We start from the raw sequence: 23,308 nt of genomic DNA on the forward strand, positions 1-23,308 counted from the left end.
AGACTTGACTATTCCATTGTAAAACTGGCCAACTTCATATGTTGCACCTTCTGTAAACTTTGGATCATCCAAAAATCATATACATAGATGATTTAGAGTTGGGGACCAAGTGTAGTCTGTCAAAGTTCACGGATGACACTGAAATGAATGGTAGAGCAAAGTGTGCAAAGGATACTGAAAGTCTGCAGAGGGATATAGATAGTTTAAGTGAGTAGGCAAGGTCCTGCCAGATGGAGTACAGGTCACCCATTTTGGTAGGAATAGCAGCAAATTGTACTATTGTACTATTATTTCAATGGTGAAAAATTGCAGCATACTGCTGTGCAGAGGGATCTGGGTATCCTTGTGCATGAGTCACAAAAGGTTGGTTAGTAGGTGCAACAGGTTATTAAGAAGGCAAATGGAATATTGTCCTTCATTGCAAGAGGGATGGAATTTAAAAATAGAGAGGTTATATTGCAGCTGTATAGGGTGCTGGTGAGGTACACCTGGAGTACTGCGTACAGTTTTGGTCTCCTTACTTGAGAAAGGATGTGCTGGCACAGGAAGAGGTGCAGAGGATGTTCACCAGGTTGATTCCAGAGTTGAGAGAGGTGGCTTATGGGAAGAGATTGAGCATTCTGGGACTGTACTCATTGGTTTTTAGAAGAATGAGGGGGGATCTTATAGACACACATAAAAATATGAAGGAATAGATAAGATACAAGCAGGGAGGTTGTTTCCACTGGCAGGTGAAACTAGAACTAGGGGGCATAGCCTCAAAATAACGGGGAGCAGATTTCGGACTGAGTTGAGGAGAAACTTCTTCACCTCACTGAATCTGGAATTCCCTGTCCATTGAAGCAGTTGAGGCTATTTTGTTGAATGTTTTTAAGGCAAAATAGGTAGATTTTTGAATGGTAAAGGAATTAAGGCTTATGGTGAGTGGGTGGGTAAGTGGAGCTGAGTCCATGAAAATATCAGCTATGATCTTATTGAATGGTGGAATAGGCTTGATGGGCCAGATGGCCTGTTCCTATTTCCTAACTTACAACAAATCCAGCACTTCACCTGGGAGAAAATCAGAGCATGTGGCAGAAGCCCCACACAGTCATGGGAAGAATTTACAAACTCCACACAGACAGTTCCTCAAGGCTGGGATTGAACCCAAGTCCCTGACTCTGTGAGGCAGCAGTGCTACCGCTGAGCCACTATGCCACACATGGCTGTTTGTAGTCTTCCCTGATATCTCCCTATGTAGCTGGCAAACTTTGTTTAACGATGCTCCTGTGAAGCACCTTGGAACATTTATCTACTCTAAAGGTACCATAAAAACACAAGTTGTTGCTGAATACAACAGTGACCTCACAGCTGGCTGTATTTAATGTTACTGTAAACTGGAATTTCCTCACACATTTATGTAATGTAGCAAGCAGGAAGCAAACAATCATAATAACCATTCAGAGATGTAATAGAGCTTCTCACATTTATGCTTAACTGTAAACATTAGCTACATCTTAGAAGACTCTAACTTCCAGTTAGTTTCCAAATGATTGAAGAGACACTCTTCAGGATACACAGATCATTTGATAGAAAATATATGGCTAATTTCACCAACTAGGCATCATGTCTCCATGGTCATTGTAAAAAAAATCCGGTGAGATCACTAAGTTCAGGAACCAGATAGCAGAGGTCATAGAGTCATGCAGTATGGAAATGAACCCTTCAGTCCAACTCGTCCATGCCGACCAAGATTCCCAAACTAAACCAGTCCCATTTGTCTGCATTTGGCCCATATCCCTTTAAACCTTTCCAATTAATGCACCTATCCAAATATCTTTTAAATGTTGTAATTTTACCTGCATCTATCACTTCCTCTGGTAGTTCATTTCATATAAGAACCACCCTCTGTGTGAGAAAGATAGCCCTCAGATTCCTTTAAAATCTTTCTCCTCTCACCTTAAAAATATGCCCCTAGTTTTGAACATCCCCTACCCTTGGGAAAGGACCTTTGCTATTCACCTTATCTATGCCCCACATGATTTTATAAACCTCAATAAGGTCACCCCTCAATCTCCTACACTCCAGTGAAAAAAGTCCCAGCCTATCCAGTCTCTCCTTATGAATCAAAACCTTCCTGGAGGAATACTTTTTTTAAAACAAAAGAACATAAATAGATAAATGAAGGAATGATGAAAACAGTCTGTTTGCCTCAATTAGGTTCATTAAGCCAACTTAATAAAAGCCATGCTAAACATTTACTGCCAGCAGATCAAAAATATTATCATGGGCAGAAGTATAGTTTGAGATGATCAGTATAATTGATCAGTCAAAGTCTTCAGTCAATAGGAAAGGTAAATACCAGAAAATAGATATTTCAAATTCAAATATACACAATTCACTGTATAAAATGTATCCTGTTTGGCTGCCTTTCCCTTAAGGACAAAAGACAGCATCTGCAGAGAAAATCATCAATTATTGACATTCATTGATAATATAGCTCCATTGGATAGTGGTAGTATAGATTATTGGTTGCCTGTGCACTAGTATGTATGATCATCAGTTCATGATAAAGCTGAAAGAGAAAGCTTTATCTTCCACTCAATACAAATCCCTTTCTCCCCTAGCCTGAGACATGATGACCCTCATGTTAAACTACCACCAGTCTAATGAGAGAGCAGATCTATCGTCTGAAAGACTTTGACAACTTTACCTTTATCTTACAGATCCTTATTTATTCAATAATTCCAAATGCACTTGTAGTACGTTGCTTAGAAGGCAGCCAAACTGATTGTTATATATTCAATATCATAAGGTTTGAAATGACAACTTCAGGAATATTGCAGAATTGTCAAACAGCTTTTCATAATACGGAATGAGTATTTGTGTGTGGATTCATTGTGTTAGGATATGACAGTCAGTGATGTCTGCTATGAAGCAGAAACAGTCGAAAGTTGTGACCTGGATCTGTGTTTGATTTAGACTGTCAGAGAGACTGCATCTCTGCATTGAGTTCCACTTTTAAATCTAATTTCACTTCAATAAGATATGAATTTGGATTCTTGGGAAAATCTGCAGAATATTTCTCTTATCCACTGTTTCTTGCCATCACCAATTAGCAATTCATAGAATCCCTACAGTGTGGAAGCAGGCCATTTGGCCCATCAAGTCTACCACTGACCTTCCAAAGAGCATCTCACCCAGATCCACCCCATCCTATCCTATCCCTGTAACCCTGCATTCCCCATGGCTAACCCACTTAACCTGCACATCCCTGGAAATTATGGGCAATTACCCAAGGCCAATCCACCTAACCTACACATCTTTGGACTGTGGGAGAAAACCAGAGCACCCAAGGGAAACCTACACAGACTCAGGGAGAAAGTGCAAACTCCTCACAGTTACTTGAGTATTGAACCCATGTCCCTGGCGCTGTGAGGCAACAGTGCTAACCACTGAGCCGCAGCGTCATCCCAAATTCTTGCATGATACGTATATTTTTATTTTGCTCCTCTGTGTTTGCTCTACCCTTTCTCCTCCACTGATCCAAGGGAATGATGGCATGGTCAGTGGGAGAAATATGGGTGACATGAGGCAAGGACATAAGGAATAGGCCCAGTTGCCAGTTTATATCCTTAAGCCTTTAAATTGGCATTATTCTTGTTTGTCTCAGAACTACTTCCAGTCAAGACAGTAAATTATGCTTTCTTTTGTGGAAGGAGAGCTCAAGGCTCCTCCTGTTCCATGTGGGAACATTTCCAGCACCTGGGGCCAGTAAGTGTGCAGGAAGTGTCTCCAGCTGCAGCTTCCGGGAAGCCTAGTTTTCAGAGCTGGAGTGGCAGCTGGTGCATCCGCAAGGCAGGGGGTATTGTGGAAAGCATGTACAGAGAGGTGGTCACACTATCCACAGGCAGGGAGGAACGGATGGCTACCAGCCAGAAATAGACAAGGAATGCAGGAATCCCCAATGGCCATTCCCCTGCAAAACAGATAAACCACTGCTGGGGGGAATGGCCTGTCAGCCAAATTCATTTCGCAATTGTTGGCTCTGCTACATGGGAAAGAAAGAGTAAGTGTGGGAAAGCTATACAAATAGGGAATTCCATTGTAGGGCGGGGGGAGGGGGAGGAGGTGGCAGCGTAGCTAGATATTCCTGTGGCAGCAAACAAGACTCCAGCATGGTATAATGCCCCCTGGCTTTGGGGTCAAGGTGTCTCATAGTGTCTCCAGGAAATTCTAGAGTGGAGGGTGAACAGCCAGTGCTGATGGTGACTTATTGATACCACCCAATATAGATTAAATGAAGGGATCACTTCCTTTAAGCAGAACGTAGGGAGTTAGGAAGCAAGTTTGAAAGTCATACCTCAAAGATAGTGATCTCAGGAATACTAACAATGCCACATGCTGGTCAGAGCAGAAATAGTAGGATATATTAGTTGGATACATGGCTGGAAAGTGGTGCAAATGGTTCCTGGGGCATTGGGACCAGTTCTAGTTGAGTTGGAACAAATACAAGCTGGGTTATATCTGGGCAGGACCGGAACTGATGTCTGAGGGGAGTATTTGCTCATGTGGTTGGGGAGGGTCTAAGCTTAAATGGCAGGATGATGGGAACCTATATAGGGAGATAGAACAGAGGAAAACAAGGGCAAAAACAAAAGACAGAATGGGAAATAAGAAAAGCAATAGGCAGAGAATTCAAGGGCAGGAATCAAACAGGCCAAAGTGGACATAATGTAATAAGAATTTTAAAAAGACATGCCTTAAGGCCTTATGTCTAAATGCAAGGTGCATTTACAATGAAGTGGATAAATTAGGCGTGCATAGAGATATAATCAGATATAATATGGTTGAGATTAGGGAGATGTGGCTGCAGGGTGGCCAGAGGTGGGAACTAAATATCCAGGAGCATTCAGGTTTTAAGAAAGATAGATTAAAAAGAAAAGGGGGTGGGTAGTTTTGCTGGTTAAAAAGGAGATTAATGCAATAGTGAGGAATCTTACTAATGAAGTAGACTCTCTATGGGTAAATCTTAGAAATAGCAAGGGGCAGAAAACAATAGTGAGAGTTTTATATATATACCACCATACTACAGTGGTAACGTTGGAGAAGACTGGGAAGGAAATTAGATGCAAGCAATAAAGGTACAGCTGTAATAATGGGTGACTTTAATCTGTGTAGAGATTGGGCAAATCAAATCAATAACAATAGCATAGAGGAGGAATTCCTTAAGTATTTATGCGATGGTTTTCTGGATCAATACGTTGAGGAACCAACAAGAGAACAGGCCATCCTAGATTAGGTATTGTGTAATGAGAAAAGAATAATTGCCAATTTAAGTGTGAAGGTCCTTTGGGGAAGGGTGACCATATTATAATAAAATTCTTCAATAAGATGGAGAGTGACATAGTTGATTCTGAGACTTGAATCCTAGACCTAAATAAAGGAAACTATGATTGTGTGAGGCGCGAGTTGTTGATGATAAATGGGGGGATGTTTGTTAAAAGTCTAGGGTGGCATAGTGGCTCAGTGGTTAGCACTGCTGCCTCACAGCACCAGGGACCCCGGTTTGATTCCACCCTCGGGTGACTGTTTGTGTGGAGTTTACACATTGTCTGCGTGGGTTTCCTCTGGGTGCTGTGGTTTTTTTCCATGGTCCAAAGATGTGCAAGTTAGGTGGATTGGACATACTAAATTACCCATTGTGTCCAGGGATGTATAGGTGAGGTGTGTTAGCCATGGGAAATGCAGGATTACAGGAAGTGTTACAGGATTAGAGTAGGGGGATATGTCTAGGTGGGGAGCTCTTCGGAGGGTTAGTGCGGACTTGTTGGGCCAAACGGCCTGTTTCCACACTGTAGGGATTCTACGGGATGACAATGAATAGGCAATGGCAAAAATTTAAAGAATCATCAATGATTTACAGCAATTGTTCATTCCACGGAACACAGAATAAAATGGGAAAGATGGCCCTACTATGGCTACAAGGGAAATTAAGGATAGTAATAAATCCAATGAAAGGAATTGACCAAATAAGGCAGCAGATCAAAGGACTCAGCAGTTTGGATGTTAGCAAAGGAGGGCAATGGGATTGATTAAGAGGAAGAAATTAGAGTACAGAGTAAACTTACGAGGAATATACAAACTGATAAAGCTTTTACAGGTGTGTGAAGAGAAAAAGATGAGTGAGGACAAATGTACTCCCTTACAATCAGAAACAGGTGAATTTATAATGTGAACAAAAAGACGAAAGACCAATTAAGTATCCACTTTGGGAGCAAAAAACATGAAGGCAGATTATAATCTGAATGGCAACAAATGGAAAAGGGGGATGCGCAATGACTGGGGTGTCTTTGTAAGCCAGTCACTGAAAGTGAGAATGCAAGAACTGCCGATGCTGGAGTTAGAGATAACACAGCATGGAGCTGGAGGAACACAGCAGGCCAGGCAGCATCAGAGGAACAGGAAAGTTGATGTTTGCCTGACCCCGAAACTTCGACTTTCCTGCTCCTCTGATACTGCCTGACCTGTCATATTCCTCCAGCTCCATGCTGTATTGACTGAAAGTGAGAATGCAGGTGCAGCAGTGAAGAAGGCTAAAGGTATGTTTGGCCTTCATAGAGAGAGGATTTGAGTACAGGAACTTGTTGTAATTGTACAAGGCCTTGGTGGGACCATACCAGGAGTATTGTGCGCAGTTTCTGTCTCCTTATCTGACGATGGGTGTTCTGGCTATGGAGGGAGTGCAACAATGGTTGACTGGACTGATTCCTGGGATGGCAGGACTGACATATGGAGAGAATTTGGATGGGTTAGGACTATATTCACTGCAGTTTAGATGGATCATTGTCTGTTAGGTGGGGTGCGGGGTGGGGGGGTACAGGAGGTGAGCTCATAGAAACTTATAAAATTCTAACCAGGACTAGGCACAGTAAAAACAGGAAGGATGCTCCCGATGACTGAGGAGTCCAGAGCCACGGGTCAAAGTTTAATTTGGGACTGAGACAAGGAGAAATATCTTCACCCAGAGAGTGGGGATCCTGTAGAATTCTTTGCACCAGGAAGCAGTGAGATCAAAACATTGAATGCTTTCTAGAAGGAGTTAGATATAGTTCTTCGGGCTAAGAGGATCAAAGTGTATGGGGAGAGAAAAGGGACAGGGTTGAATGATCAACTGGGATCATACTGAATAGCAGAGCAGGCTTGAAGGACTGTATGGCCCATTCCTCCTATTTTCTATGTTTCATCTTTATTTAGACTCTGGTATTTTCTATCCAGCTCTTTGATACAAAAATTACACACCTGTTTTACAGAACTGAACACATTCTTTATTTTATAAACTGATTGGCAAAGGTTTCAGGGATAGAAATTAATTTTTCAAATAAAAATTTTCTGCTTACCGTCACCGTACGATAACCTTCACTGCACATGTCCCTAGACATTCATTTTCAACTCCTTCCATGCACTTTCAATTTTTTTCTCTTTCTCTCCTGAAGGCACTTATTTGTGAAGAATGAAAGAAACACAGATTTCTCGAGAACCATACATGAACTCAAGACACCCAGAGTGTCTCACAGACAATTAAATGATTCTGAAGCACAAACACTGTTATACTGTAGGAAATATGGCAATTTGCACTATACAAGTTCCCAAAGGAAACCATGTGATAAAAGGTCAGAATATCTATTCCTTCGCAAAGCAAAAGCTGAAATTTCTGGATACACTCTGTTGATCAGGTTACATCTGTGAAAGTGATAATGGATGGAATTAATGACTTCAACACAACGCCCCCGCCCCCACATGCACACACACATGCACACACACATGCACACACACACGCATACACACACGCATACACACACGCAGATGGGTTCAGAGATTGGATTTGAGGACATGTAATCAGGTAGGAGGCATAACGTGGAGCTATTCATCAAATTCCTCTGATTAAGTCCAGGGACAGGAAACACAGTAGTGCTGGGCTATTGTTAACAGGCATACTGAGTTCAATCCGGGGATCCAGTATTGGGAATGGGAGGAGCCCCAAAGGAAGCCATTTGTTCCTGTCCTGTCTTCCAGCTCTGCTAACCTCCCTTGCCAGTGACCTCCTACCGCCATCACCTATGACCTTCTCCCTATGACCTTTATCTTTGCCCATGCTCACCTCTTTCTGGAGATCCATCAGCCATCCTCATGGTGTACCCCAGTGCAGTACCATCAGTGGTCACCATTTCTGGTGGCACTGTCACTACAGAGAGCTGCTGGTCTCTGAATGGCTGAAGCTCTCAGGGGAGGATTTCCATCCATCCAAGGGATTAATCTGACTGAACACCTATCCCATCTGGTTAAGTGCCTGATTGCTTTGAAATAGTGTGTGCTTCTCAGGATAAAGCAAAGATGATACCCGTTTGCAGATCTGGTGGGTTATCAATACCCTCATCGCCCATATTAAATCCAGGCCAATGTTTCAGATTGTTGACCTTTCATCAGACTTCGAAGAGGCTAAGTGATTGAGAGCTTTAAAACAAACCAGAACCCTGAGAAATAACAAAATGGAAGGTCTACAATTGAATAGAAAGTAAGAATGAATAAATGACGAAAACGATGATTGAGCAAGGCCAAATAAGTTAATTATGGAACAAAAGATAGACCCAGAAGAGGAGTGAAATGTTATAGTTGAATAGCAGGGGAAGGAGCTTATAAAATAGAATCACAGTGTCATATAGTTCAGAAACAGACCCTTCGGTCCAACTCGTCCACACTGACCAGACATCCCAATCTGACCTAGTCCCATTTGCCAGCATTTGGCCCATATCCCTCTAAACCCTTCCTATTCATATACCCATCCAGATGCCTTTTAAATGTTGTAATTGTACTAGCCTCCACCGCTTCTTCTGGCAGCTCGTTCTATACACGCACCACCCTCTGCATGAAAAGGTTACCCCTTGATTCCTTTGTAAATCTTTCCACTTTCACCTTAAACCTATACCCTCTAATTTCGGACTCCCCTACCCAAGGAAAAAAGACCTTGCCTATTTACCCTATCTGTGCGTCTCATGACATTATAAACCTTTATAAGGTCACCCCTCAGCCTTTGATGCTCCAGGGAAAATAGCCCCAGCCTATTCAGCCTCTCCCTATAGCTCAAACCCTCCAACCCTGGCAACATTCTTGTAAATCTTTTCTACACCCTCTCCAATTTATAGAAGGGTGACCAGAATCGTACACAATATTCTAAAAGTGGCCTCTTAGATCCATACAGTCATACAGCACTGAAACAGGGCCTTCGTTCTAACCCGTCCATCTGAACATAATCCCAAACTAAACTAGTCCCACCTGCCTGTTCCTGGCCCATATTCCTCCAAACCTTTCCTATTCATGTACTTATCGAAGTGTCTTTAAACGTTGTCATTGTGCCTCCATCCACCACTTCCTCAGGAAGTTCATTCCACATGTGAACAACCCTCTGTCTAATGTCTCATCAATTTCCTCTTAAACTGTATTCTAAGTGCTTCTCAATGGACAGCCCATTCCTCTTGCCCTCCCCCAAACATATTCGCTTCCAAATACATTAAAAACTATCAGCTCACCAGGCATCTGCTGCAGGACACCATGGAACACTTGAAGCAACTGTGTTGTCAGAGACTTCCTTGTTTCTCTATGCCTCTGTCACCAAAACAAAAGTTAACTGTGCACAATATTGGATATGACTTCTCCTGGCACCCCGTGTTTGTCACAGTGTGCCAAGAGAAGGTGAATCCAAGAGAGGTCAGGGCAAAATGATCCACCTTGGAATGTAGATTGCAGAGGGGCATTTTATTCAAGATACTTGCAATGACCCGAAAAAATCCAATTCAAATGCCAGCAATGCCACCACTGCTGCTAAAATAATTTGAGCTACTGCTTTATTCCAGGACCAATATTTTTTTCATAGAATCCCTACAGTGTGGAAACAGGCCTTTCAGCCCAACAAGTCCACACAGAGCTTCCGAAGAGCATCCCACCCAGAACCATCCCCCTACCCTCTCCCTGCATTTCCCATGGATAAGGCACCTAACGTACACATCTCTGGACACTATGGACAATTTAGCATGGCCAATCCACCTAACTTGCCCATCTTCTGCAAAACTCATTCTTGCAGGCAATACTCGTGTGAAAATCTAGTGATCACAGTCCATTGCTTGTAAAATATTGATATTTACATTGTATTGGGCATTGGGAGCCTGACCACAGTAAGCTTATAGGAACCATGAAGTGATTTCAGTCATGCTCCCTCAAGATGGTATTGAAGGTAAAATTCTCATGTTCTGATGAGATTGCATAAACTTTAGTTATATTGCCCTAAAGGTTTTAGGTGTGATCTGACTAAAATGCTAAGAAAAATAAAGGAACAAAAACAGAAATTGCTGGAAAAGCTCAGCATGTCTGGCAGCATCTGTGGAGAGAAATCAGAGTTAACATTTCGGGCCTAATGACTCTTCCTTAGAACTGATGGTAGCTCAGAAAATGTGGTTTATATACAGAAGATAGTGTGGGGGAGAGAGGATAAGGGGTAAATGATAGGTGGGAATAGAGCCCAAAGAGAGAGAAGAACAGTTGGACAGACAAAGATAAGAAATTAAGATTAAGATAAGATTTAGAAAAATAAAGGAATTGACCAGACTATGCACTTCCATAGAAATCTCAGTTTAAAGAGGCCAAATTTAAAAAACTCATGTTATGTCAGAGGATTTAGTTCATGTCACCTATTTTGTTGAGTTGAAACAGGTGCAATGCCTGTACAATTTTGATCTTCAAAGAATAGGGCCTTATGTCTTAACATGTATAGCTTCAGTACATTCAGTTATACCAAACTGAGTCTGAATGACAATCCTAAATTGATTTTTTGCTTAATTTTTTTTATACACCCAGGATTTTTTCACAAATGTTGTCCAATTGTGGAATTACATCTAATTTTAGATAAAAACCAAAAGAACTGTGGATGCTGTAAATCAGGAACAAAAACAAAGTTGCTGGAAAAGCTCAGCAGGTCTGGCAGCATCTGTGAAGGCAAAAACAGTGTTAACGTTTCAGGTCCGGTGACCCTTCCTCAGAACTTCTGAGGAAGGGTCACCGGACCCGAAACGTTAACTCTAATTTTGGATATTGTGTTTTGGGCTTGGCAAACATGAGATGGTTGGGTATGGTCAGAGCCTGGCTTGTTGCGAACACCAGAGAGGATATGCTGTTTGATATCACCTGCCCCCAGACACTGGGATAAAAAATACTCTTCATACCTGGCTACACACCAGCACTGAAATTCATATTGCAATGACACATGTGTTTAGATAGGCAGAATCTCTCTTTGACTTGATGCATCCTGTTAGAGATGAAAACTTCTGTTGTAGTTCTGCATTGCAGCAACATGGAACACCTGTTGCTCAAACCTTTGCAATACTTTACACTTAAACTAGGCACTCTTCAGAACCAAAAGTGACAGTCTTTATCAAGTTCATGTGTTTGTGTAATACACAGCAAGAGGAGGGTTGAGGTCCTTACTTGGTCATTGAGAGGCCTATTTAAGGGCCTTAATTAGCAGTGGGGTGGACAGGTCAAGCAAGGGCCTTCATACTCATGACTTCATTCTGGTGGATGGAGGAAGTCAGCAAGTTATATTTATACCAACACTCCCCCAGCCTAATTAAATACCCTCCTGCCTCCAAACACCAACTAGAGAGAGGAGAATGTTCACATTGATTCCGAGCCAGCTCTTTTGAAGAGCAAGTAATCCAGTTAGACCCACTCCTCATTTTTTTTCCCATTTCCCTGCAATTTTATTTTATTCTCCTTCGAGGTATCTATCTAATTCCCTTTTGAAGCTAATTGTTGAGTCTGGCAAAGTGGAGAAGTTGAGAGATAAACAATGACATTGTGGGTCAACCTACAGCACATGGACTACAGTAGTTCAAAAAGGCACATCAGCACCAACTTCTCAAGGGCAACTGGGAATGGCAATAAACACTGGACCAGCCAGTGCGGCCTAAGTCCCACGAGTCAATTAAACCAAAAAGAAAAGAAATTGGATGTAATACTGGAAGAATGCAGCACAATAAAACACTGCTTAGGCCTCAGCTAGTACATTGTGTGCAATCTGAGGCACCATACATTTAGCAGGAAGTTAGGATGTGGATATTTTTCTATATTAACCTGCTCAAAGCTGTAATGACACATCTCTTGGGAGGGTAAGACTTAAACCTAGGTCCCCAAGCCTACAGTTAGGGAAATTTCAGAGGAGAAATTTAAAGGGCTATTTATTGAAGTGTTCAAAAATCATGAATGGTTTTGATAGAGTATCTGTGGAGAAACTATTTCCAGTGGCAGAAGAATCTGTAATCAGAGGACATAGATGGAAGAAAATAGGCAAAAGAATCAGAAGATAAATGACTACTTTGTTTTAACACAGCAAGTTGTCATGATCTGGAATGCATTGCTTGAAAGGGTGTTGAAAGCAATTTCAATAACAACTTTAAAAAGGCTATTAGAGTAACATGAAGTCAGCAAATTCTAGTGCTCCTTACAGAAACCACTGAGAAGTCATCTGCGTGATAGCCATCCATATGCATTCTTTTATGCTTCTGTCTTCAGAGAAGCTAAGGTTACTTCCTTGGGAATGTTCAAATTCAAGCCTTTTTGAGGTGGCAGATCTTGTGCAGAGCACAGTAGGTTGTGGAGCATCCTAAATGCAGCAACTTGTATAACTCCTCCTGACTGCTCAAAATGTTTTCCTTAGAAACCCAATGATCCTCTCAATAATCACTTTGGTTCAAGAGTATTTCCCTTGATACAGCAACCATTGTGTTGTTGCTTAGAGCTCTCTTCGGCTGGAGTCATTATCTATGACAGTGGGGTGTAGGCTTTTCTATTCACATACCTTTGTAGGTAACAGCATTAGAAGCCCTTCCTATCCAGGGAGCTGTTTTCAGAAGCTCAGAAATTGATGTGACACCATCAATTGCACTTTGGGACAGGTTGCCAAAAGAGAGAGCTCCTTTTTCTGCTGTCTTGCTGTGATGAGAAAGATGAGGAAATCCTCTCACCCCTGCCCATAAACATTGAATCATAGAATCATAGAATTTTACAATACAAAAGGGGGCCATGCAACTCATCATGTCTGTATTGGCTCCTGAAAGAGATACCTATCTAGTTCCATTTTCCAGTCCTACCTCTGTAGCCCTCTAAATGTATTGTTTCAAATATATAGCAACTTTATTTTGAAACTTCCAATGGAATTCACATCCATCACCCTCCCAGACAGTGCCTTCCAAATATTAACAATTCCCTGAGTAAAAGAGTTTCTCCTCATCTCACTCCCAGCCCTCTTGCTGCCAATCTTGAAATTGCATGACTCCTGGTTACTGACGTACCAACTAGTGGAAACAGAATATCCTTCTTTACCCTGTTAAAATTATTCATAATTTAGAATACCTCATTAAGATCACCTCTTAATCTTCACTGCTCCAAGGAAATTAAACTCAATTTCTCTAATCTTTTCTTGTATCTAAAATCCCTCATTTCTGGTATCATTCTAGTAAATCTCCTTTGCACACTCTCCAGGGTTTTATAATGAAGATCTGAACTGAACTGAACACAATACTCCAAATGTGGCCTGACCAATGATTACTAGAGGTGTAGCATCATTTCTTTGCTTTTATACTCAATGACTCCATTTATAAACCTTTATAACAACAGTTTCAACTTGCCTGGTCACCTTCAGAGAATAATGTACTTAAACCCCAAGGTCCCTCTACACCTGTACTCCCATCAAAGTTATACAATTGAGCCTATAATTGTCTCTTTGTGTTTTGTCTACCAAAATGCATCATCTTGCATTTCACTGCATTGAAATTCAGGTCTGCCCATTTGGCCAACTTTTCATTGCTCTTCTGAAGTTGCTCAATGCCATCCTCAAAGAACAAAGAACAAAGAAAATTACAGCACAGGAGCAGGCCCTTCGGCCCTCCAAGCCTGCGCCGATCCAGATCCTCTATCTAAACCTGTCGCCTATTTTCCAAGGATCTGTATCCCTCTGCTCCCTGCCCATTCATGTATCTGTCCAGATACATCTTAAATGATGCTATCATGCCCGTCTCTACCACCTCCGCTGGCAACGTGTTCCAGGCACCCACCACCGTCTGCGTAAAGAAATTTTACACAATTCTCTGTCTTCCCAAACTTAGCAACTTCTGCAAATTTAGAGATTTTGTCCTCAACATCCATCTCCAAATCACTTAGACAATCAGAAAAAGTAAGTGTCCCAACTCCGACCATGGGGAACACCACTTTCAGCTCATCTCCAGTCTGAGAAATGCCCATCTATACCTACCCTCCATTTCCTATCTTTTAGCCAACGTCTAATCTGTGCTCCCAAGGACCCATCCACTCATCAATCCCAGACATTTCTAACTTACTAACCAACCTGCGATGTGGTACTGTATAAAATGCTTTCTGAAACATACAATATTTACAGCACTAAGCTCATTCACTACCTATGTCAACTTGCCAAAGAACCTAACTAAATTTGTCAGACATGACCTGCCCTTGGCAAATCCATGTTGAACTGTCTAGAATTAGCTTATTTTTCTCTAAATATGTATGCATTGTATCCCATATTATGGCTTCAATCAGTTTTCCCACTATTGATGTTAAACTGACAGGTCTGTAGTTTCCTGGATTATCCTTTGCCCTTTTCTAAACAACAGTGTCACATTTGCAGTCCTCCAGTCCCCTGGGACCAACCCCGTGTTCAGAGATACCTGGAAAATTTCTGTCAATGGCTCCACGATTTGCTCTCTTACATCTCTCAACAATCTAAGATGCATCGCATCTGGTGACTTCTCTATTTGGAGTGCTGCCAGCCTTTTTAACACTTCTTCTTTTATCTATCACTGTACTGCTCATGACAAATGCATGCCTAAATTGAGTCATAGCTAATATGATTGAGATTCCTTGACGGTGATATGTACAGTTACCAGCCTCATGGCCAGAGACTGTGCCCCAGGAAGTGGCAAAGTGCTTCTGTTACCTCTTTAGTGAAATGTATTCTCTAAACAGCTGACCTTCTGATTCATCCCATTGTCTTTCTCAGGCTCTTGGTTGCTGCATATGCACTTTGGCGTGGCTTCTTCATTTCCTCTCCCCACGGTTATGTGGAACCTTTACCGCTGCTTCTTCTGTTCCCCTAAATTACATCTGCTTTGGATTTCTTTCCATAAACCTTCAAGCCATGCTGACAATCCCTCTTGCCAGCCTCAAATTGGTACCCAGGCTTCTTTATAAAAAACAGGTTCAGTGCCTTTTTGTTCTTCATCTTTTTACTAAATATTTATCGGAAAATTTTAAACTAGCAATCTGTACTTTTTGCACCAGTTCTGCTGGTACTGCTATGTTTAATTTATATGCACAAATTCTAACAGGCTGTATGTGGTCTGTAAATAATGATTTTATCTCACTGCTGCCTTTGCTGATAAAGTGGATGGAGAAGGATTAAGAAAGTTATGATTATGAGTGGATTCACATGGCTGAAAAATACACAATATACTTTTCATTGCTGTAAAAATGTACAAAAGAATGAAAAATGTAGTGTAAACATAAAATATGATTTTAAAATGCATTTCTGCCTGCTTTTCACTGCAGAATTATTTGATTTGATTGTTGCTATTTTGTAATAGTTGTGCTTTGTAATTTAATTGAAAAATGCCTATTTTCTTAATCCAAATCTGTCTCCAGAGGTTGCAGTGCAGGAAGTGGCAGTCAAAAATAGCACTGTGAAAAAATTCATAACGCATAGGTGTCACCACACTGCGCGAGGTCACTTTTGTTGTACAACAGGAAGAGATAGTTGTCTTAACAACAAGATGTAGATTATTGCATGACAATAATAGGTACAAGTGAAATTGGCTAGTTTGACATCATTTCTATAAGGAGCAAGAAATGACACATCTGATCGCATTGGGACTGCATTAGGCTATCAAACTGAGTGGAGTCTAATGCAGTATTTGCATTAACCCTTTCAGAACTATTACCTTTTACAACATTTATCCCAATTATTTTTACCCACAGTTAACATTTATTAATTCAGATCTATAACTATATTTATATATAACACTAAACTATCTCACCCCTAGTCTTTGACAGAACAAGTAGAGGTGGTGAGGAGGTTTCACAATTATTCCTGAACACATTCTCTTCTGACTGGAAAGATAGATAGGTCTTTGGCTTGAGGGCTATTGAGCTTGATTCAGATTATCTGTAAATCATTTCTTCACTATAGGATCTTTTGTCTCTTGGATGTCATTTGTAGACGATATTGTTTCTTCCAAACTCATTAGATAGTTCATGACCATTACCAATCTCATCGATCCACTTTGCAGAGGAATTCTTCCTGATTAACTCAGGTAATTTCTCCATAACATCATCTCAGCGACCTTTAATCACGTGAATGTCTGTAATAGATGATGGCTGCTTTGTTGAAACAGGCATTGTCATCCTCACAGTATTCTAGTTTCCCTTCATTTTCCCCACTAGTTATGACCTCAACAATTCAACTAAATTGGTCAATGAGATTCACCTTCTATAAAAGTATGTTTACTTGTTTTAATCATGTTATGTTTTTCTGATTGCAGTATTAAGTCTTGCAGCACTTTCCTGGTGTCAGGATAAATAGCCAGTAGTTATCTGTTTAGTCCCTCCCATCTTTTTCAAATAAGGTTCCATTTGCTAAGGGTTGAAAAAGCCAGAGCTACTCAAGGCAAAGCATGGTTAAACACTTTTTGTAATTAATGCACATCAGCTCAAACCACCACTCGGAGTTAAAATTTGAATAGATGCCATAGGTAAATGCTACCCACTCCTTTGCCCTCAAACAACATTAATGCATTCAATCTTTATTGTTGCTAAAGTTCGGGAAAAGTCACTTTGAAATTAAATCCATTTTCAAAATGCTTCCTCATGCAGGAAAACCTGAAAATCATTGGTTCATGTTGAGGATTTTTATAAATAAAACATTTCCAAAAGTATATTCATTATATAACTGGAACAGCACATCGATGGGTCCCTAGGTCATAGATGTCACAATAATTGGATTGTACGATGTAAATATCAGAGTGCAAGTACATTACGTGGGAAGTGGTGATTGAATATTTCACTTGCATATTTATGTTTTTATGCAATCATTTATCCTGTGTATAGATTGTAAGTGTTTTTTATTTATGTGAAATTATGACAGCTATGAATTAATTATGCTCCATCTCTTCTGTGCCTATGTTGACATCAGGGAAATGTAAACTGTTCATTATGATGTATTCGTCTTTGAAGCCTGGTAATGCAATATTTTGCACAAAAATGAAGCTTTTGTCATTGCACTGTTTTAGAGAACTGAGCGGTTCACCACAGTGCTTCTGGTTTGGGGTAAAGGTCAGGGTTGCAATGTGCAATCTGGTGCATTTGGTTTGGAGAAGTAGCTCTAGCTCGTCCCAAAACTCAACACCATAGTTAGGAGATCAATCGTGACATCAAAAAGAGTGGGGCCGACTTCATACCTAATGGTGCGATATTTTCTCACCAGGAACCTGGCTGAATGGTTATTATGCAATATGGAAATCAGATCAGTCAGATCATTTAAAAGATGTACCATTCGGTCACTGCCATTAGGAGCTGACACCCACATTGCGGAATAAAATGCACCCCACAATACAGAAAGTTCTTCAAGTTTCTTTGTCTGTATCGGTAATTAACATAATAGAATGCATCGCCTAGTGTTTACATCCTGTTGCTTAAGAACATAAGAATTAGGAGTCAAGAGTAGGCAATATAGCTCCTTGAGCCTGCTCCGCCATTTGATATAATCATGGCTGTTCTCATCTCGACCTCAATTCCACTTTCCTGCCAATTGTCCATAACCTGTCAACCCTTATTAAGTAAAAATCTCTCTATCTCCTCCTCACATTTAGTCTATGTCCCAGCATCCATTTCACTCTGGGGTAGTGAATTGCACAGATTCCTGACCCTTTGGGAGAAGTAATTTCTCTTCATCTCTGTTTTATTCTGCTACTCATTATCCTAAAACTATTCAGTGTTCTCGATTGCCCTATATGAGGACACATCCTTCTTACGTCTACTTTGCCAATCCCCATCGGCATCTTAAATATCTCAAATAGATTTTCTCTTGTTCTTTTAAACTCCAGAGAGTATAGGCCTAACTGCTCAATCTCTCTTTATAAGATGAACCCTTCACCTTTGGAATCAATCTAAATTTACATTCTGTGTTACCCTATTAATAAAAACTAATAAACAAAGGAATTTATTTGATAAGCATGAGAAAAGTTGCAAACTCTCAATAAATTTGATTGATTGATTTAATGTCACGTAAACTGGAGTACAGTGAAAAGCTTTGTTTACAAGCCGTACAGGCAGATCATAGTAAGCAAGGATGTACAGATCAAGGGTTGTAAAAACACTTAGGCAACGGCATACAGGTTACATTACATAGGGCATGTGCTAGGCAAGATCAATATTAGCAAGATCAGCATTATTTGAGGCTAGAGAGTCTATTTGTCGGTCTAATAGCTAAGAAGCTGTTCCTGAACCTGCTGGTGTTCAAACTTCTGTATCTTCTGCCTGGCGGAAGAGGCTGTAGGAAATGATTACCAGGGTGGGAGGGGTCTTTGATGACGTTGGCAGCCTTTCTGTGGCAGCGAGCCATGTACATGGAGTCCATGGATGGAAGGTTGGCTTCTGTGATGGTTTGGGCTGTACACATCACCTTCTGTAGTTTCTTATGGTCCTGGGCAGAACAATTGCCATACCAGGCCGTTATGAACCTGGACAGTATGCTTTCAATGGTGCATCTGTTGGTGAGGGTCCCTGTGGATATGCCAAATTTCCTGAGCTGCTTGGGGAAGAAGACACATTGTTGTGCCCTCTTGACCATCACATTTACATGGGAGGTCCAAGACAGGTTGTCGGTTATTGTCACTCCAAGGAATTTGATGCTCTCCACCCTCTCAACCTCAATTCTGTTGATGTAGATGGGGGCCTGTTCACCTCCTTTCTTTCTGAAGTCAATGATCAGTTCTTTAGTTTTGCCAGCATTGAGAGGGAGGTTTTTCTCATTGCACTACATCACCAAGCCCTTTACCTCCCTTCTGCATTTTGACTCGTCGTTGTTAAATATCCATCCTACTATAGTGGTGTCATCAGCAAACTTGTAGATGGTGTTCATTTGGAATTTGGCAACACAGTCATATGTGTACAGGGAGTATAGTGGGGGCTGTGGATGCATCCTTTCGGGGGGCTCCAGTGTTGAGTGTTATTGTAGGGGAGATGCAGTTACCCATCCTCACTGATTGCAGTCTATAGGTCAGAAAGCTGAGGATCCAATTGCAGAAGGTGGAGCCGAGACCAAGGTCACGGAGTTTTTGGACCAGTCTGGAGGGGATAGTGGTGTTGGAGGCGGAGCTGTAGTCAAGGAGCAGGAGTTTGTTGTCCTGATGTTCCAGTGAAGCTAATGTCCTTCTTGAAGTCAGTTCCACAAGGACTCAGACAAAGTTCCTGCAAAATCAATAATGATGGACTGGACACTGTCCTGATGGCCAAAATGTGTCTCCTTCATATAGTCCTCAATTCTCAAATAGCCAGCATTCCAGGAGTTCTGCCCCGTGTAATTGCAGTGATTCTCAAATCTTTTTTATTTGAAGGACAGCATTTTGAAAGGATTTGTAATTGCAGAGTCACTAAGTAATCAGGTTATTAAATAATGCTCACTATATGAAAGTCATGCATTTAAAGAAATTTTATTAACGATTATCAGGAGCCTGGAGAGGGAGCAGGATTTCGGAGGGAGAGCAAGAGTTCAGAGAGAGGGAGGGGGAGCCTGGAGGGAGAGAGAGAGAGAGAGAGAGAGCAGGAGCCCTGACAGGGAGGGAGCCCCGAGAATGATCAGGATCCCAGGGAACGATCAGGAGCTCAGAGGGAGAGAGCAGGAGCTGGGACAGAGAGCATGATCCTGGAGAAGGATCAGGAACCCACAGGGAGAACTGGGGCCTAGACAGGGAGCAGGAGCCAGAGGGAGAACGGGGGCCTAGACAGGGAGTGGGGGCCAGAGGGAGAACTGGGGCCTAGACAGGGAGCACAAGCATAGAAAGGGCTGAAGTGTACTGAGGTCAGCCATAGCAGACAAGAAGATGAAGCAATTAGAATTAATGGCAGCAGTACAGGGAGAACACAGAACAGCTGTGATCACCTCTCACTTGCTTACACTTCAGTATGGTGCCCTGGCTTTATCCACCTTTAAGCCTATTCCTGGAAGATCATTGCAAAGAGCTAGGGGCTGTGGGCTTCAGTTTGTAACCCAGTGTCTAATGTTCATGGTCACCAGCCTTTCCAACCTTCTAAATCTTCACTCATCATCACCATTTTCACAGCGCGTGCAGACTTAAAAGCTAAAAAAAGACATTTTGCCAATGTTTTTCATCTTGCACCATCATTATCCTGATGAGTGCAAAATGAAAATCTCTGACAAAGCGTCAGCAGTACTCAGGTTCTGTACAACCAAAGGGCTACTTAAAAGCCAGAAGTTCACTAGCTAGAATGTCTCCTCAGAAACACATTTTTCTTTCATCAACTTCATCCTGGCTCACACTGCTTCAAGGAGACCTCTGAATATGTTGAGCCCTCATATTTGGAAAAAAAAGAAAACAGTCAATTGCTGTTATTCTTTCTGACCGTGGGAATTTGCAACCAGCTTTCAATTCACAGAAGAGCAATTACACTCTTATTAATCTCAGAATACATTTAAAAGCAATTAACTGTGACCCTTCTGATGAAGGGTCTAGGCCCGAAACGTCAGCCTCTCTGCTCCTGTGATGCTGCTTGGCCTGCTGTGTTCATCCAGCCCTGCACCTTGTTGTCTCGGATTCTCCAGCATCTGCAGTTCCTACTATCACTAACCTGTAGTTAGTCCCAGTTTATGTTTTATTTACAACGATTAGATCTGCAGCCTCATAGAGAAAGTTAGCATTGGAATAAATTATTCATTATATGCGTAATACTTCTGTCCTTGTAAGCCAATGGGGGTAGATTTTAATTTGTGCCTCTACTCTCTGTCAGACTATGGAATGGGAAATTGGTCAAGGGGGAACAAGCGCCCATAATGAAGCAAATCCAGTTTCCCTTTCACTTAAGTTACTGGAATCAAAACTGGTCTCCATCATTTGTTTTTAATGACTGATAACATGTGACCCTCTGTCAAACTTGTAAAACAGACATATTTCAGCTCAATGGGTAAGAAGCTGCCCAGAGTCCCTGATCTACAGCTATTCTTTGGAGAAACTCACTAATGTAAAATGGGTAATATAGGGTTGAGTCAGGGATCTATTATAAACCATTCTTGCTATTGTTCATTTTACTGAAACTCCAAAGACAAAATTTCCCTCAGTCTGTGGTCAGTGGAGCTTGCAGTAAAATTGCTTCTATTCCAATCAAATCCCTTCTATCTGTGACACAGCACGTAACAGGGGGCTACAGAAGGAGTTCTCATGTCAATGTGCCTAATAGACTTTGTGAAACCTGTGAATCTTCTACAATGCTATACACGACTTTCTGCCTTCACATTTATTGAGCCAGTGCCTCCGTGGAAAATGATGGGCAAAGATACACCGACATGACATGAAGAAGATCACAGCACACAGCAATGTTGCTTCATTTTCAACTGTCAGCCATTAGAGTGAAAATACTTTGTAGCAAAATCAGAAAAATATTATGATTTAATTTCCTGTTTGTTGCATCCGTACTGTTTTTCTCATTTAGAATCAATTTCAGTAAATTCTCTATGGAACAGAGAAGTAATACTGAGCTCAACCAATTATCTATTTGTGGTAATTTTGAATATCAACCTTATCTTGAGCCATATTGTGGCTTCCAGAGTGCAACTGATACTGATAATAAAGGCTTCTGCTAACAAGCCTCATTTAGCAGCATACAAAGGGAACAGAGGGGAAGTACTCTCATCTGGAATATAAGCATTTAGTGATTAGAATAGTCAATGCTGTGCATTCACATGTGAGGATTGCTTGAGTCACCAGTGTAAAGCAGGGTATTTGAAGTTTCTTCCCACTCTCATTAATGTAACTGACCTTTGCATTTAATGATTAATGGTCTGTTGATGTCGAAATGCCATGCAAAGACATCAAGGGTGTTCAGAATCCGACAGTGGACAGATAATAAATGTGAATGATATTCCAATCAGGCTTTAGATATTAATAACATCAAAATCTATGGAGAGGTTCTACAGCTCAAATACTTTCAATGCCAGAAATGCTAACAATGGCATGTCCCTGTTGCAATATTATATCTAGCAGAGGTAAAATAGTCATGATGAATGTCAACGTATTTATAAAATTATTGCCCACCAGAAAGCTGTAGGTTGTATAGGAGTAATGTAAAAAGGAGCATTTCCTCATGTTGGGCTGAGGGTTCCTATTGTCAGATGGCATCATAATACACTTTTACATTTGGATTTAATATAAGGACTAGAGATCATTTTAAAATTGGATTCATTCTCCAGGATTGACATGTTAAAGAGCATTGACATGGTAACAATGTTCAGCATTTAAGAAAATCCAAAATGCCAGAAAACACAATTGGTCTAAAGTGATCACTGTTGTAACAATAACCTCAAGAATCCTTTGGAAAGGTTGACTGCTATTAGTTAGGAATTATTTATAAGATTTCAAATGTTCCCCATTAACCAGGTAATTAGGTTGTTGCCTGGTTGCACACTCTTTTGTTTAATTTCTTATTAACCAAGCATACTTTTAGTAATTAGGTTAAGGAAACTTAATCTCCACAAAACACTTCTCATTCCACTGAGCCTCAGTGACAAAATCCCCTTCTATTGCAAAATGCATTACTGGGCATTTCAGGCAGTTACTAAAGTAATATGCAGAATTTTAGAAGCAGGTTTGAACAAACAGGGGGCAGAGTACGATTTATTCAGATGGCAGGATGTGAGTTGGAGAATCTGCTTCCTTCCTGACCCTCCATGATTAAGCTCTAGGCAGCCAACGGCCTTCCCACCCAGAGGCAAATGAGTAGCCACATAAGAGCCTCGTCCCACCACCATTAGAATTCTACTAGGGGTCAAATGGGAACTTGCCACAAGTACTGTCACCTTTGCCAGTGCCTACCAAGAGGGTATCTTGGACACTGTGACCAATTGAGGGATGTGTGAGCCCTGCAGGATGTCATGTCAGTCCTATCTCAAGATGTCCTCTCACTCCTCGTGTGTGCACACCTG

The sequence above is a fragment of the Rhincodon typus genome, chromosome 5 (assembly GCF_021869965.1).
Source record: "Rhincodon typus isolate 14 chromosome 5, sRhiTyp1.1, whole genome shotgun sequence".
NCBI classification, from domain to species: domain Eukaryota; kingdom Metazoa; phylum Chordata; class Chondrichthyes; order Orectolobiformes; family Rhincodontidae; genus Rhincodon; species Rhincodon typus.